The sequence below is a fragment of the Mauremys reevesii genome, linkage group 3, assembly GCF_016161935.1.
Source record: "Mauremys reevesii isolate NIE-2019 linkage group 3, ASM1616193v1, whole genome shotgun sequence".
Classification (NCBI taxonomy): Eukaryota; Metazoa; Chordata; order Testudines; family Geoemydidae; genus Mauremys; species Mauremys reevesii.
In genome coordinates, this window is record NC_052625.1 from 104259244 (window position 1) to 104274415 (window position 15172).

General features: G+C 40.0%; 1 protein-coding gene across 7 annotated transcripts in view; it reads right to left on the reverse strand.

Annotated features, from left to right (window-relative positions):
* Window positions 1-15172, reverse strand: part of ADGRG6 (adhesion G protein-coupled receptor G6) — a 159549-nt gene that overhangs the window by 105895 nt on the left and 38482 nt on the right. The window lies entirely within an intron of this gene.

Genomic DNA, 15172 nt, shown 5'->3' on the forward strand with positions numbered 1-15172 from the left:
ACAAGCTTCAAAAAAGAACTGGATAAGTTCATGGAGGATAGGTACATCAATGGCTATTAGCCAGGATGGACAGGGATGGTGTCCCTAGCCTCTGTTTGTCAGAAGCTGAGAATGGGTGACAGGGGGTGAATCATTTGATGATTACCTGTCCTGTTCATTCCGTCTGGGGCACCTGGCATTGGCCACTGTTGGAAGACAGGATACTAGGTAAGATGGACCTTTGGTCTGACCCACTATGGCCATTCTTATGTTCTCTTATATAGCATCTTCTATCTGAAGACTGCCTAAGCACTTCACATGCATTAACGACTTGAGATTTTACAGGTAGTAAGTATTGTCATCTTGGTTTGAGTAAGAGAAGTCATATGACGTGGCTGCTCACATATACAGGAATTGGGTGGCTGAGCTCAGAATAGAAGTGAGTCCTGCCAACCACACGACCACCCCACTGCACTTTAAAGATACATTAAAAGTTTATAAAAATTACTTATGGTTTTATACTATCTTGTTGAATTTAATTAAAAGGAAAATAATTTCCCCTTTTTACCAACTAATTGCTCATCACATTCATATTTTAAATGGAAGCCACAAGATAGCAGGTTTACAGAGAAGTTTCAAGGTGATAGGTCAGATGTATTTATGACTCCAAACAGGCGTGTGAATGAGGGCAGTGATGGACACACCTGCAGACAAGCAGGAGAAAGCACCAAACCACCATGATGTGTGTGGTCTGGAAGGTCTACAGGAAAAACAATCCCCTACTTTTTCAGTATGGGGCGCAAACACTGAACACAGGACAGTTATAGTATTCCAGAGGTTTGAACAGTGGCAAACCTCACCCATGCTGCACTTTCTTCTCTTTCAGAAATCATTTCAAAGGTGAAGGTGGGAGAGAAAGAGTGGCTGTAATGGGCTCTCACACTGAATCCTTTTTTGGAGTGGACTGAGTGCAATGTTTGCTCAGTGTCAGCTATAAAACTAGCTCTATGCGGTTCATTCATAAACATTTCACATGGGACTTCTTGAGGCCTCAGTGCACTTTATTTGAAAACATATTTTCAACCCATGCATCCCACTATTTCTGAGAGTTTTGTGGAGCTGCAGCTGAGTAGGTGCAGCAGGGTTTTTTGTTTTTTTTACAAATTTGTAGAACCTCTTTGACCTCTTCTGAAAAAATCCCTAGCATGTCACACTGCACTGGCACTGCCTACATATAATTGATACATTGAATTTTAGCCAGATTTTTTTTTCCAGTTGAAGGGACACTGACAAGCGTGTGTATAAACTCCCAAAATTTCCTACCCTAACCCTGATGAATGTTTTCTGTGTGCAGTGCTGTTGTAGCCATGTCGGTCCCAGGATACTAGAGAGACAAGATGGGTGAGGAAATATCTTTTGTCTGACCAACTTCTGGTGGTGACAGAGACAAGCTTTTGAGCTTACACAGAGTTCTTCATCAGATCTGGGAAATTTACTCAGAGTATTACACAGAAAACATCCAAGTACACTACATGTACATCCTGTACACTACATGGTTTAATTCAAAAAAGAATTTGAGCATGTGCTTAACTGCTAGTCTGTGCTTAAATCCTATTGACTTCAATGGGACTTTAGCACAGGGTTAAAGTTAAGCAAGTGCTAAAGTGTTGTCCAGATCAGGGATGCTTTCTTGAATCAAAACCTATATTTGAAGGCCTACTGTCATGTGTGCCCCCTTATGCTTTGCTTCCATAAGGATTGACAAACACAGAGTGGGAACCAATGGGAATTAACGCCATTGCCCTGCCACATACCCCTAAGCGTATATAATCTCAAATGTATGAAACAGGCAGAAAAGCCTGTGCACAGGACAGGACAGCAGTGGGAGGGATGCCAAGTAAGCTCATCTCTTCCATTTCTGACCATTTTCCCATTTTCTCTATCAGGTATGTCACTAATAACTAGGTAATTATATATATCTAATAATATATACACACATTATATCTTATGCACACATATCTATAGCTACACACACATACACACACACACCATATATGTGGAGTTGGTAACCAGCTGATCAATTAGATTCCATGTGATAAAATAATGTTCAAAGGTTCACGTTATGTCTGCCTTACTGTTTTCACATAAATCAAATCCCCTCCTTCCTGCCTTTTCCTCCCCAAAGTGCATATTCTACCATTCTCAGTCCACTAAGCAACTTCAAAAGGCCACTGTGGTTGTTGGGTTGCTTTTTTTTTTCAAATCAAACTGCCTCTGAAATATTCCCCTCCACCCCCAAATCTACCCAAAGCCCAGGAGAGGCAAGGTCTAGTTCTGATCCAGTGATGGTGTGACAAAGTGGGGATTTTCTCTAGCATTTTTATGAATCCTATGTGTGCCTCCATATCCCCTCCTTTGCATTTTGTATTATCAAAAGATCTAAGTCTGCTTCTAGAACAGTGCAGGAGGCATGAGGAATGCACGTCACCTAGCTGTCTGAGAGACTGAATTCATTAAAGGTTCATTAAAGAATTAGCTGAAACTGACCCAAATCAACAGAGGGTCCAGAACTACAGAGATGCCCCAGTGACTGAAAAATCAGCACTTAACAGCAGGAAATGCTGGCATGTGGGATGTGAACTGAAGTGGAGGACAAAGGGGTGGAAAGGTGTCAGGTGACTGGAGGAGGGCTGCCCTTTGGAGGGATATAGGAGCTCTCACCTGGGGAGACAAAGGTAAGAGGGAGGGAGCCAGGAACAGAGACCTTCGCAGCCTGACTGATGGCACTGGCTTGCTCAGGACAGACTGTAGAGTAACTTCTGCCTCTCAGTGTTAATCTAAGGATTTTCAGATTCTGCGTTCCAGATGGCCAACAAATGGCTATCTTGTTTTGAAAAGGCTGCCTGTGTCACTGTAAATACCCTCTGAGAGCATTGCACCCTGAAGAGTTACAGTACAAGTCTCCTGCAGAAGCCCGGATTAGGTGGAATCGCTGCAGAAAGCCATGTAGAGAAACAGGGATCACTAGTGCTGAAGGTCTTGGAGGCCAGGGGCCTGCCCCAGGGGAACTGTGAGAAGCCTGGGGCCTTGGCCCACTAAACGGGTCATGCCCAAGAGACTGGTTACAGATTGGAACATTATGGGTCATTTTTATAGTTCCTCTTAGAGCTCTGACAGCTGGCCTCATGAATACTAAAGCTCCTTGCTTTGCAGGCTGATGAATATAAAAAATAGTCTAAACACAATTTTTAAAAGTTCTCTAAAAGGTTATTAAAATTGTTTTTCTGTAGCATATGTGGCAAACACAGAATCCATGGCGGAGTGCTGTGGCATGAAAGTTTTGTCAGAACACATGAGAGAACATGCATAATCTCATGAGTAATATGCCCATCCCAAACCAAACTTATACTACCCTAATCCATCATTTATCATACATACAAACACATACATGCCACAATATATTTTTCATAATACGCCATATGTAGTAAGAATCTCCTACTTCTTTGTACTATTCTTGGTTTGAACTTTAGGAAATGTGGGGGGGTTTCGATTTACTTGCAAGAAAAAATGCTATTTTAAGCATTAAAACCTAAACCTCAGTTCAGGCACACATTCTGGGTCAACCCCATAACATCATCTGTATAGCAGTATTCCTTGTACACAGCAAGAATTTAAAGCCTCCATATTCTTGACTAGAAATAGCACATAACCCTGACGGAGACTTTTATAATGAAAGACAAGATTGTGCTCTCACACAAATTATTCAACAATTGGGTTTTGGCCACTGAAGCCAGGAGACAAAGAAAGTACTATGCACTGGCCAGTCATGTCCGCTTGCCTCACATCTTCATTTGCTGATACAGTATGTCTTGCTGTAAGCTCTTTATATGGCTGAACTGGTTGGTGCACATAACAGTGAAGCACTAGAGAACACCTCCTCAGAGTCTAGCATTTATTGTCTTATATATGAAAGTGAAATTGTAGTCAGCAAAGTGACTTCTTATTCAATTTATCTGTTCCTGGTAGCTTTGACCTTTACTGCTTACTTTACTGTGTGAACAAATTTTTACTACTGTAAAAGATAGCTGAGGAACTTCTCTTTGTCTTGTAACACAAGTACAATGGGACATTCAATGAAATTAAAAGGAGGGTAATTCAAAACTGATAAAAGGAAATACTTTTTCACACAATGCATAATTAGACTGTGTAACTCCTTGCTACAGAAAAATGTTGAAGCCAGGAACTTAGCAAGACTGAAAAGGGAGAAAGGGACATTACTGTGGATATCAAGAATATTGAGAGATACCTCTGGATATATCATAATTAATAGGAATAAACATTGTGGAAGAGATATTAAACCTCATACATTCAGGATTTAAACCTATCTATCCTATTACAGATGAGGGGGCATCCTCCTGCAGGATTCTTATACCTTCCTATGAAGCATCTGGTTCTAGCATACTAGACTAGCTGGAATTTAGGATTGATTCCTATGTTCTTACATACTAATGTTAGTAGTGCAATCATTACAAACCATGGCAAAGGGAATCATAGATTATTAGGGTTGGAAGGGACCTGGGGAGATCACATAGTCTAACCTGCTGCTCAAAGCAGGACCAATCCCCAAGTGGCCCCCTCAAGGATTGAACTCATAACTCTGGGTTTAGCAAGGCAATACTCAAACCACTGAGCTAGCCCTCCTCCCAATAGCAGAGTCCCACTGCTGACAATGGAAGTGAAATTGGACTCAGTGGGCCAATTCCTCAACTAGGGTACATCAGTATAGTTCCACTTGAGGGACACTTGCTGAGAATAAATCATTATGTAATATAAAGATTTACATATGATTATCATTATATGTATGCACATAAGATTCTGTCTCCTAACAGTGGGTGGCTTGATGAAGCAGTAACACTATTAGTTTCTGATTGATCTGGGGAATCGAGGGAACAAACTACAATAGAAGAAAATCTGTTCAAAGCCAGAGTAGGGGCCCTGCACCACCTGTTTCCCCTTGGTTCTTTGGTTTTGTGCCAATGTAAAGGGAAGTGGAAACAAACACATCAGCTAGGTAAATCTGCAGTGACCTGTTTGCACAGAGTTCACATGTTAAACAAAGTTAAGGATTTCCCCTAGAGGGAAAGGGCAACGTGAAAATCCTGTGTTACACCCATTGTAAGTTCAGAATATTTTCATTGGCATCTCCACAATAATCTTATATAAATAACAGAATTGACTAACTAGCTTTGGCTTTAGTTAGATTTTTACAAAGTAACAAAAATTCAGGACATGGAGGGATTTTTACAACACTAAAAACAGTTTGCTACCTAGAAATGCTGTATGCAGGTGATTATACATGTCGGTATAGAGGGAAATATAAGTGAGTAAATGAGTTTAGGGACAGTGGGAATAAGGGAGCTTTTGAGGGATTTTGATATGTTATATAGCAGTAGTTTCAAAGTGAGATCCACAGAGCCATATCTGGTGGTCTAAAGAGTTGGCTAGTCACACAGGAGCTGGCTCTTTTTGTTTTCAGCTGCTGTACTGCACTAAGACAGCTAAATGGGCTGGGCAGCTGGTGTAAACTGGTGTAATTCCACTGATTTCAATGCGACTATGCCAAGTTACACCAGCTAAGGATCTGTCTATTTGAATCAACCTCATTCTTTGCTCTTATGGAATCCATCAGAACATAACAGGTTGGGATTTTACCAAACTGTATGCCAAAGATATTCTTTAAGCTTTGTGTGTTTGTAAGCAGAATGTTTGGGCCTTTGAGCTGTCCTAGAAAAATGTAAGAGTTGTTGGTGACTCGCCTGAATCCTCGCCAGCAGATGTTGGGACTGCTTGAATTCAGCTTATTGGAGATTAACAGAGTGTAGAAACAGGTAGTAATTACTTTTCATTGGAATTCTCTATGATAGTGATGACATGCTAGCGTAGGCATTTAGGTGCATATCTGCCCAGCAACCGTTCCCTTCTCATTTTTCCATTATATGCGGCAATCTGTCTGTTTCAGCAGCATTATTTAGGGTTGCACAGAGTTCAGCAATTAGTCCTTTTGTATTTGTTGGGTCATTTCAGTACACAATGAAAGCTAGCCATTGGTTGCGATACCTCTGTCCAATCTCATCTTCGAGGGGCAGTGTCATAATTTCAGATTTACTTTTCAGAGAAATAATTTGAACACGTGTGATTCTCCTTCACCCACCATCTACTATTGCAATTCAAAATGCTTTTTCACCTCCCAAGGTTCAGTCCCTGTGTGGGTTAGTAAATCAATCCTAACTACAGCTGGTTTAAAAATAAGGGGTGGCAGCAGGAGAGTTGTGAAAATTTTCAAAAGTTTTAAAGTCATTTTCATTTAATGGGTTTTGAAAAGGAAGGATTTTTCATTTATCATCATTTTCATTTTTAACAAAAAATTAGTATTTGAAATTTTTCATTGTTGTCTCCATTTATCTTTCTCTCTCTCTTTTGCACCTCCTCCTCCCTTTTTTATTTAATTTTTCTATTTTACCACTGAAGAAAGGGGGGATAATGGGGAAAAAACTGGGGGATGGAGAGAGAAGAGGGGATAAAAAAGGAAATAATGATAAACCAGTAGACTAAAAAAATGGGAGACACCCTGAAAAAAACAGCTAATTTCGTTTTCCAATTTTGATAAAAATACCCAGACTTTTTTCACTCAAGTTTTCCAATTTGGAAAATAGGTCATTTTTTCATGAAAAAGATCAAATAATCCAAAATATTTCAACCAGCTCTGGTCCTGACCAGATATTTAATGAAGTGTTTTAGATATTTTTAATATGCCCTCCAGCTTTGTTCTACTTAATGTGAATTTCTAAAGGCTACACAACACCTGTTAAAATCTGCATAAGAAACATTTGTACAAGGAACCTCACCTGGGAATTAGAAGGGTCTATTTGCAAATTATTAATAAAATCAATAGTCTAGAACCTAGTCACAGAATAAAGCATGACTGGTGCACAATATTTCAGCTTCTCTTTTTTCAGGGTATTATGAGCATCTGATGACTAAAAATCTGTCAGGTTCACATAAAGCCTTGAATGAAGGCGGGGGAAAGGGAGGAAGGAGGCAGGATGGTCGTAGAATGAAAGCATTGAACTGGGATTTCAGGTGATTTGTTTTCAATACCTGCACAGACTCCCTGTGTGATCCTGAGTAAGTCATTTAATAATATTTCCTTTGTCTGTCTTGTCTAATTAGACTGTAATATCTTCAGGACAGGGGCATTCTCGCACTATGTGTATGTACAACACCTAGTACAATGGGGCCCAGATCGCCAAGGAGCCTCTGGGTGCTACTGTAATAGAAATAACAAACAGAAAATCCATTGTGGTCATGTGATACGTAATTATAATATTACACAGCACTTAATACCTGTAGGTCTCAAAGTGCTTTACAAAGCAGGCTAGTATCATTACACCTGTTTTACAGATGAGGAAACTGAGGCACAGAGAGTTGACATGACTTGCCTAAGGTCACCCAGCAAACCAGTGGCAGAGTCAACAATAGAACTCAAGTCTCCTGAGTCACAATCCAATCCTTGATCCACTTTGCTACAAAGTGGACACAGTCATCATTAATTGTAAAGCACACAGACTAATCTGCATACTCCGGGCCAGATCTTTGGTCCAGCCTCTGTTCCCTTCACACTGCTCCTGTGATGCAAAGAGGGCTTAAATCTACCTCAAATATGCTGTTAAGGATTCCCCCAGTGCTGGAGAAGCCTCAGCTCATGTAAAGCTGGAGTAACTAGCTTTACAGCATCTACTCTCCCTCCTTTGGCAAAGGAGATGTGAGGAGGTAGGCTGCAATGCACAGCACTCTGGCTGATCCTCAACCTTGGGACTGCTCCAGCTAGAGTAATTTAGAATAGTTATTAGGCTGCTCTGAATTATGCTGGAATTTTCCCCCAGCACCCTCAGAATCAGGAGACTGGAAAAGTGGTTTAAAAAGCCATCTTCCCTACACATAGCCACCCACTCCTCCCCCAGCTTCTTCAAAGTGAGGATATAGCCCTCTCTACTGAACATTCTTGAAAATGTCATTCAACGTAATTATAAATAACTTCAATGATGGAGCATCAACCACTGCTTTTCGGCACAGATGATTCCAATCAGACCTAAAGTGAAGGAGATAACATGAGCTAAACTGACAATTTCTTCACTTTGTCATTGCTGATCAATCAATATTAGCAATCTTTGGATTCCATTTCCTTCTTCATTTCTTCTCATTCCAGCAAAAATGCAAAGATCATGCATACAAGATTAAATATGAAAGTGTATCCTTAGTTAAGCATGCTACTTGCATTAAACCTGGAATAACTGATTTTTTTTGCTTCATCCATGTGTGATCCTTTTACATTTGCTGGTTTGGGTTGTGTGATTTATTCTTCTTATATTACTCCCAACCTGAAGAAGTTCTGCTCAGAGAACAGGTGCCCACTGAAGTCAATAGCAATTATAAATGCAGATGAATTACAGGATCAGTGTATTAAATGTTTCTATTTCCAAGTACCCCTTGACTATCCCTCCAACTAAACACACAATATTGCATTTTTTCTTCCATGTGTTGTTTCTTATTTCTCTCAGCATTCCCTCAGATTTTCTTTCCATTCACCTTCTCCCTCTAGTGACTTTTGATTTTTATCCTTTTTCAATATTTCTTATTTCCTTCTGGGACATACTAGGGTACAGTCCAGACTAGTGTCACCTCTGCCCTCTAACCTGTGGTGCCCTTTACAATGCTTTACTGCTGTAGCCTCCAGCCTGGTCTGCTCACAAACAGCTTCCAGCATGCAAGCCACTCCCAGCTACATCTCTGTGTGTGCTGCAGCCAGCCAGCCACACACCTCCAGTCTCAGATTTTCCCACAGATATGTATCTCCTGTACTGCCCAGCCCTCCTCTGGACAATACAAGTTTATATAAAGTCCATTACCTCTTTAATATAAATAATATGCACATAACTTGCCATTCCAAATGGAGTTTTCAAAACACTTCAATTTCAACATACAGAATTAGATAAAATAATAAAACAAGTTTATTAACTACAAAGAGATAGATTTTAAGGGAGTACAAGTAATGAGGCATAAAAGTAAAAAATGATTACAAGAAAATAAAGTTAAAACACTACTGGTATTTAAATTAAAAAACTATATCAGTATTAAGCAAGGATTCTTGCCATATGCTTTCAGCAGTCTTACTGACCAAACCCTGCAGGTTAGGACCCCTTCTCCCAGAATCCAGTGAAGGCTTCCTTTTGTGATTCAGGTGTAGAGAATTGGTGGGCAAGGAGAGAGAGAGAGAGAGAGAGAGAGAGAGAGAGAGAGAGGGGTTTCTTGGGGTGTTTGTCCTTCCTTTTTATAGCTTCAGTCTCCCTTTTGAAAAACATTTCCAGCTGGGTACCAGGACACAAAAAGTCTATATGGAAGGATGTTACATGCTGTTTTTTGGTCACCTGTTTGAATTTCCTTTGTCTCCCCTTCCTGCTTGATGACTCAGTTTACGCTTAAATGCAAAGTAAGCAGAGCACACATTCCACTGGAGACAGACCAGTTTGCCAACCTCAATTTGCAACATATGTTAATAACACCATACAGTGGAATTGTATAACTTCACATACAATGTTGCCACACACATTTTATCAGAACAATATTGATCAGAAAATGATGAGTTTTCAAAGGATATCTTACAAGACATACTTCCTACAAAGATTATTACAAAGTATGTAGGGTGTGGACATGGGTACATTCTGTCACAACTTATTTTTAATTAATAAATTTACTGTGTCTGAATATTGACAGTCTTTTCTGAGGAACTGATCTAAAGCTCACTGAAGTAAATGAGAGTCTTTCCATTGGCTTCAATGAGCCTTGAAATAGAGCCTTGGTTCCTTTTCTACAGTGATAAAAGATAATCACGGAAGAAATTTATTAAAACTACCTTATCCATCCCTCTGCCAGTGCAGGAATTTCCCCTCTAGAATCCAATGCTTTTTTCCAGTCCAGTTTTGAATGACTCAAGAAATGGGGCTTCCAACACTTCCTTTGGGAAGAAGAGTCCATAGGCTAAATGATCTCACAGTTAGGAATTGTTTTCTGATATTCACCTTAAATCGTTATTTGAATTCACTCCAACTTGTCAATATCTTTCTGGAATTGAGTTTATATAACTGACTTTCATAACTTATTTTCTTTTGAAATATTTTCCCATGATCTTGCCAACCCATAATTCTTGGGAACAAAGTTCTTGATCAATCCATTCACTGATCTTTTAATGTTATCTAGAAATTACAGTGGAGGAACTTTTGGGGGTGGGGAGAAAAAAGACACTTCCTCATTCTTTCAGTCCTATGAACTGTTACATATATTCATGTTTTATACAATGACACTTTTTTTTAAAGTTCAGATATAACAGGATTTTTTTTTCACCTTTGAACACAGAAGGTATGACCCATACTGGGTCAGACCAATGGTCCATCTAGCTCAGTATCCTGTCTTCTGACAGTGGCCAGTGCCAGAAGTGTCAGAGGGAATGAACAGAACAGGGCAGATATCGAGTCATCCATCCCGTTGTCTAGTCCCAGCTTCTGACAGTCAGAGGTTTAGGGATACCCAGAGCATGGGATTGTATCCCTAGCCATCTTGGTTAATGGCCATTGATGGACCTATCCTCCATAAACTTATCTAATTTTTTAAACACAGTTATACTTATGGCCTTCACAACATCCCCTGCCAATGGGTTCCACATTGTGTAGTGTGAAAAAGTATTTCCTTATGTTTGTTTTAAACCTGCTTCCAGTTAATTTCATTGGGTGATCCCTGGTTTTTATGTCATGGGAAGGGATAAAAAACACTTATTCACTTTCTTCAAACCATTCGTAATTGTATAGACTTCTCTCATAGCCCCTGTTAGTCGCCTCTTTTCTAAATTGAACAATCCCAGTCTTTTTAATCTCTTCTCATATGGATGCTCTTCCATATCCCTAATCATTTTTGTTGCCTTTTTCTGAACCTTTTCCAATTCCAATACATCTTTTTTGAGATGGGGTGACACGAACTACAGGCAGTATTCAAGGTTTGGGTATACCATGAATTTATATAGTGGCTTTATATTTTCTGTCCCATTATCTATCCCTTTTCTAATAGTTACTAACAGTACGTTAGCTTTTTTGACTGCCACTGCACATTGAGTGGATGTTTTCAGAGAAGTATCCACAATGACTCCAAGATCTCTTTCTAACGGCTAATTAAGACCCCATCATTTTGTATGAATAGTTGGAATAATGCTTTCCAATGTGCATTACTTTGTATTTATCAACACTGAATTTCATCTGCCCTTTCGTTGCCCAGTCATGCAGTTTTGTGCGATCTCTTTGTAACTTTGGTCTTAACTATCTTTAGAAATTTTGAATCATCTGCAAACTCTGCCACCTCACTGTTTACCCCTTTTCCTAGATAATTTATGAATATGTTGAACAGCACTGGTGACAGTACAAATAGTTGGGGGACCCCAATATAAGCCTTTCTCCACTGTGAAAACTGACTATTTATTTCTACCCTTTGTTTCCTGTCTTTTAACCAGTTACTGATCCATGAGAGGACCTTCCCCCTTATCCCAGGACTGCTTTAACTGCTTAAGGGCCTTTGTTGAGGGACCTTGTCAAAGGCTTTCTGAGAGTTCAAGTACACTATAATCACTGGATCACCCTTGTTCATATGTTTGTTGACACCCTGAAAAAATCCTAATAGATTGGTGAGGCATAATTTCCCTTTACAAAAACTGTGTTGACTCTTTCCCAACATTTTGTATTTATTTGTGTGTCTGATATTTCTGTTCTTTACTATAGTTTCAACCACTTTGCCTGGTACTGCAGTGAGGCCTACCAGCCTGTAATTGCCAGGATCACCTCTGGATCTTTTTTAAAAAATCAGCGGTATACTAGCTATCCTCCAGTCATCTGGTACACATGACTGGAGGATATTTCATATCTGAGTTCCTTCAAAACTCTTGGAAAAATACCCTCTGATCCTGGTGACTGTTCCATTTTTCTGCAAAAGCCTTCATGATTTCCTATTTCCAAAACTCCCAAAAAACAAATTATGTAATTGCTGGCTTATAAAAATTAGTGCACTTAAGAGCGACAAAACATGCTGCTTCTAAATGGACTTACCATCATTTCTGACCTGATCCTGAACTCACCCCTGATATCTGGAAACCACATTTTAAAACTCTAGTCTCCCATTGGAAAGTTCAGAGATTTACAGTTGCCTTGTTTTGTAATCTCTGAACCCAAACCAAGCAAATTAGTCAAAGGAAATCTCTTTCATGATGTGTTATTTAAAAGTAATGCAGACAGGAAGAAGGTATTTTAACTCTAGAGACAGAGTTTAAGGAGGTTTTAAAAGATTTAGGAACTATAATGACAGGTGCACTGTGTTCCTGGAAATGAGACAGGAAGTGAGTAAAAGGCAAATTTTTATGGCACCATCTTTCTCTGAAACTAAATGTACAAATTGTTCTTTAAAAATGACTGTACCCTGACAATTACAATCAAGTACTGTGCCTTAGCTTGACTCTAAACACACTGTACTAGATCACGCTGTATTAATGCTTCAGTTAATGAAAGCTGGGCTCTAGCTGGATTCCATATTTCTTTTGCCTGAGGTTATGGAGCTGCCACTTAACATTACATTTAAAAATATTTTCACAGAAAATTAAATTTTATACTGGGTTGTTTTTCATTTGACAGAGCTTTGAACTTGAACTAAGCCCACATGTGTTTTCATCTCAAAAATTTAATTTCATCATTTTGTAACTTTGAAGCTAATGGATCCAGCAAAAGCCAACAGAGAAAACACAATCATAATAGTGCTCTCTCTGAAAGTGCTTCCAACACCATTAATTACTACACTTAAAATGTTCCATAGGAAAGTTATTTTCAAAACAACAATTATGAAAAATAAACTTTGATGTTTAGAGTTGGAATCCATTTGCCAGCTCAAACAAAGTAGCTCTCTACCTTTGCACCTGAAATATAAACTCATGATGATATTAGATTATCTACTTACTATCACCAGTCAGTTCATCAGCACAGGAATCCTAGATAGAAATCGGCTCTGAGAATCATACTCCAAACCTGACTGAAGAGTCACTACTGTGGAAATGTTCAGAAACTAAGGAACAGGATCCTCAGCTACATGGTGCTACATCCTCCTGCGAGATGCTGAGTGCCCTCAACTTCCACCAGCATCCTGTCATTTATATCTATCATGTGATATAATTAATAAAAAAAAGCTAAAATAAAAACCACGCTAGTCCAAATTTAACATTTAGGGCAGGGATGGGCAAACTACGGCCCAGGGTCCGCATCCAGCCCTTCAGATGTTTTAATCCGCCTTCGAGCTCCTGCTGGGGAGTGGGGTTTGGGCTTGCTCCGCTCCGGCACTCCAGCCTTGGATCGGGATTAGGGGTTTGCCCCGCTCTGCATGTGCTGTGGCTCTGTGTGGCTCCTGGAAGCAGTGGCATGCCCCCTCTGGCTCCTATGGGGGCTCCGTACGCTGCCCCCACCCCAAGCGCCACCACTGCAGCTGGGAACTGTGGCCAATAGGAGCTGCAGGGGTGGTGTCTGTGGATGGGTCAGCGTGCAGAGCCACCTGGCCGTGCCTCTGCATAGGAGCTGGGGGGTGGGACATGCCGTTGCTTCTGCAAGCTGCTTGAGGTAAGAGCTGCCTGGAGCCTGGAGCCTGAACCTCTGATCCCCTCACCTCCTGCTCAAGCCCTAATCCCCCTCCCACCCTGCAAACCCCTCAGTGCCAGCCCAGAGCACCCTCCTGGACCCCCAGCCCCTCATCCCCATCCACATCCCCATCCCAGAACCCGCACCCCCAGCTGGAGCCCTCAATTTCATGAGCATTCATGGCCGGCCATACAATTTCCACATCAGACGTGGCCCTCGGGCCAAAAAGTTTGCCCACCCCTGATTTAGGGCCTCATCCTTTGAAGTGCTGAGTTCCCTTGGTTTTCATTACCTTCAGATTACTTACATTTTGATTATAATATGTTTTAATCACAAATTGCCCTGATCCTGCAAATTTTCAGGATGGTTAGATTGCAAACTCTGACCTTGGATTAAACAACAATAACAACAGAAACACAAAGAATTAAATACCTAGGTTTGGAGAGTGTGAGAGGGCTTCCCAGACACAGAGAGATGCATGTTCTCTCTGTACATATATATATTTTGCACGGATAATCAGCCCCACAAGTAGAGCTGGTAGTAAAAGAGTGACACACTTGTAGTTTTAGTTGCAAAATTTTGCGAGGGGAAGGTGAGAAAGGTGTCCTAGCATTTGGCAAAAGAATGATTAACAAACAATAGAAATGCAACCTGGAGCATAGCTCTTAAGCTAAAACCAAAAAGACAGGGGAGAAAAATCCTATAATGTAGATAGACTCCTATGCCACCTGCTGTGTCACGGCTCTGGAAATATGTACTAATTTGTCTTTAAATGTGATTATACTTGTAACATTTTCTCACTGTAATTTAATTATTATTTTTATGGTTTTAATGTCTCCCTCTTATTGCTGATACTTGCAATGTAACCTGAACTAAATGAACCCATTAATGACACTTTGTCTTGGCTTTTGAAGGTCTAATCTCTGCAATCATTTCCCTGTATTGAAAATTCACTTTAGAGGCCAAGAAAGTGTGTCAGTTAAGTGAATGAAAGCAAAGTGAGGAGACTGATCTGAACAGTTTCTCAGCCCCCCACTCACATCCCTATCATACAGTGAAACAAAAACTTAGTGTGAACTTTTCCAGTTGTTGTTCAGCCTAGATATGGTTCAGATATTTTATCAGGAGTCCAGATAAACTTTAGAAACAGGAATTCAGAGCCATAAATTTCTAGTATTGGAGAAGTAGGTATGTTAAGGAAAAAAGGCATAGACTATTATTGGTCTTATATTTTAGTTTGGGATTATATATTTACCGGAGATCTTCTCTTTTCCTTCTTATTTATTTGTCTAGATAGTTTACAAGAAATGTCCAATGCAGCTTTTGAAATATATTAGCATACATACTAGTGTTACATGATCTCTGCTGATTTTCATTAGCTCAGAAGCAAGAGAGTCGTTCTCATTCGTCTCAGATAGAAATGTGAG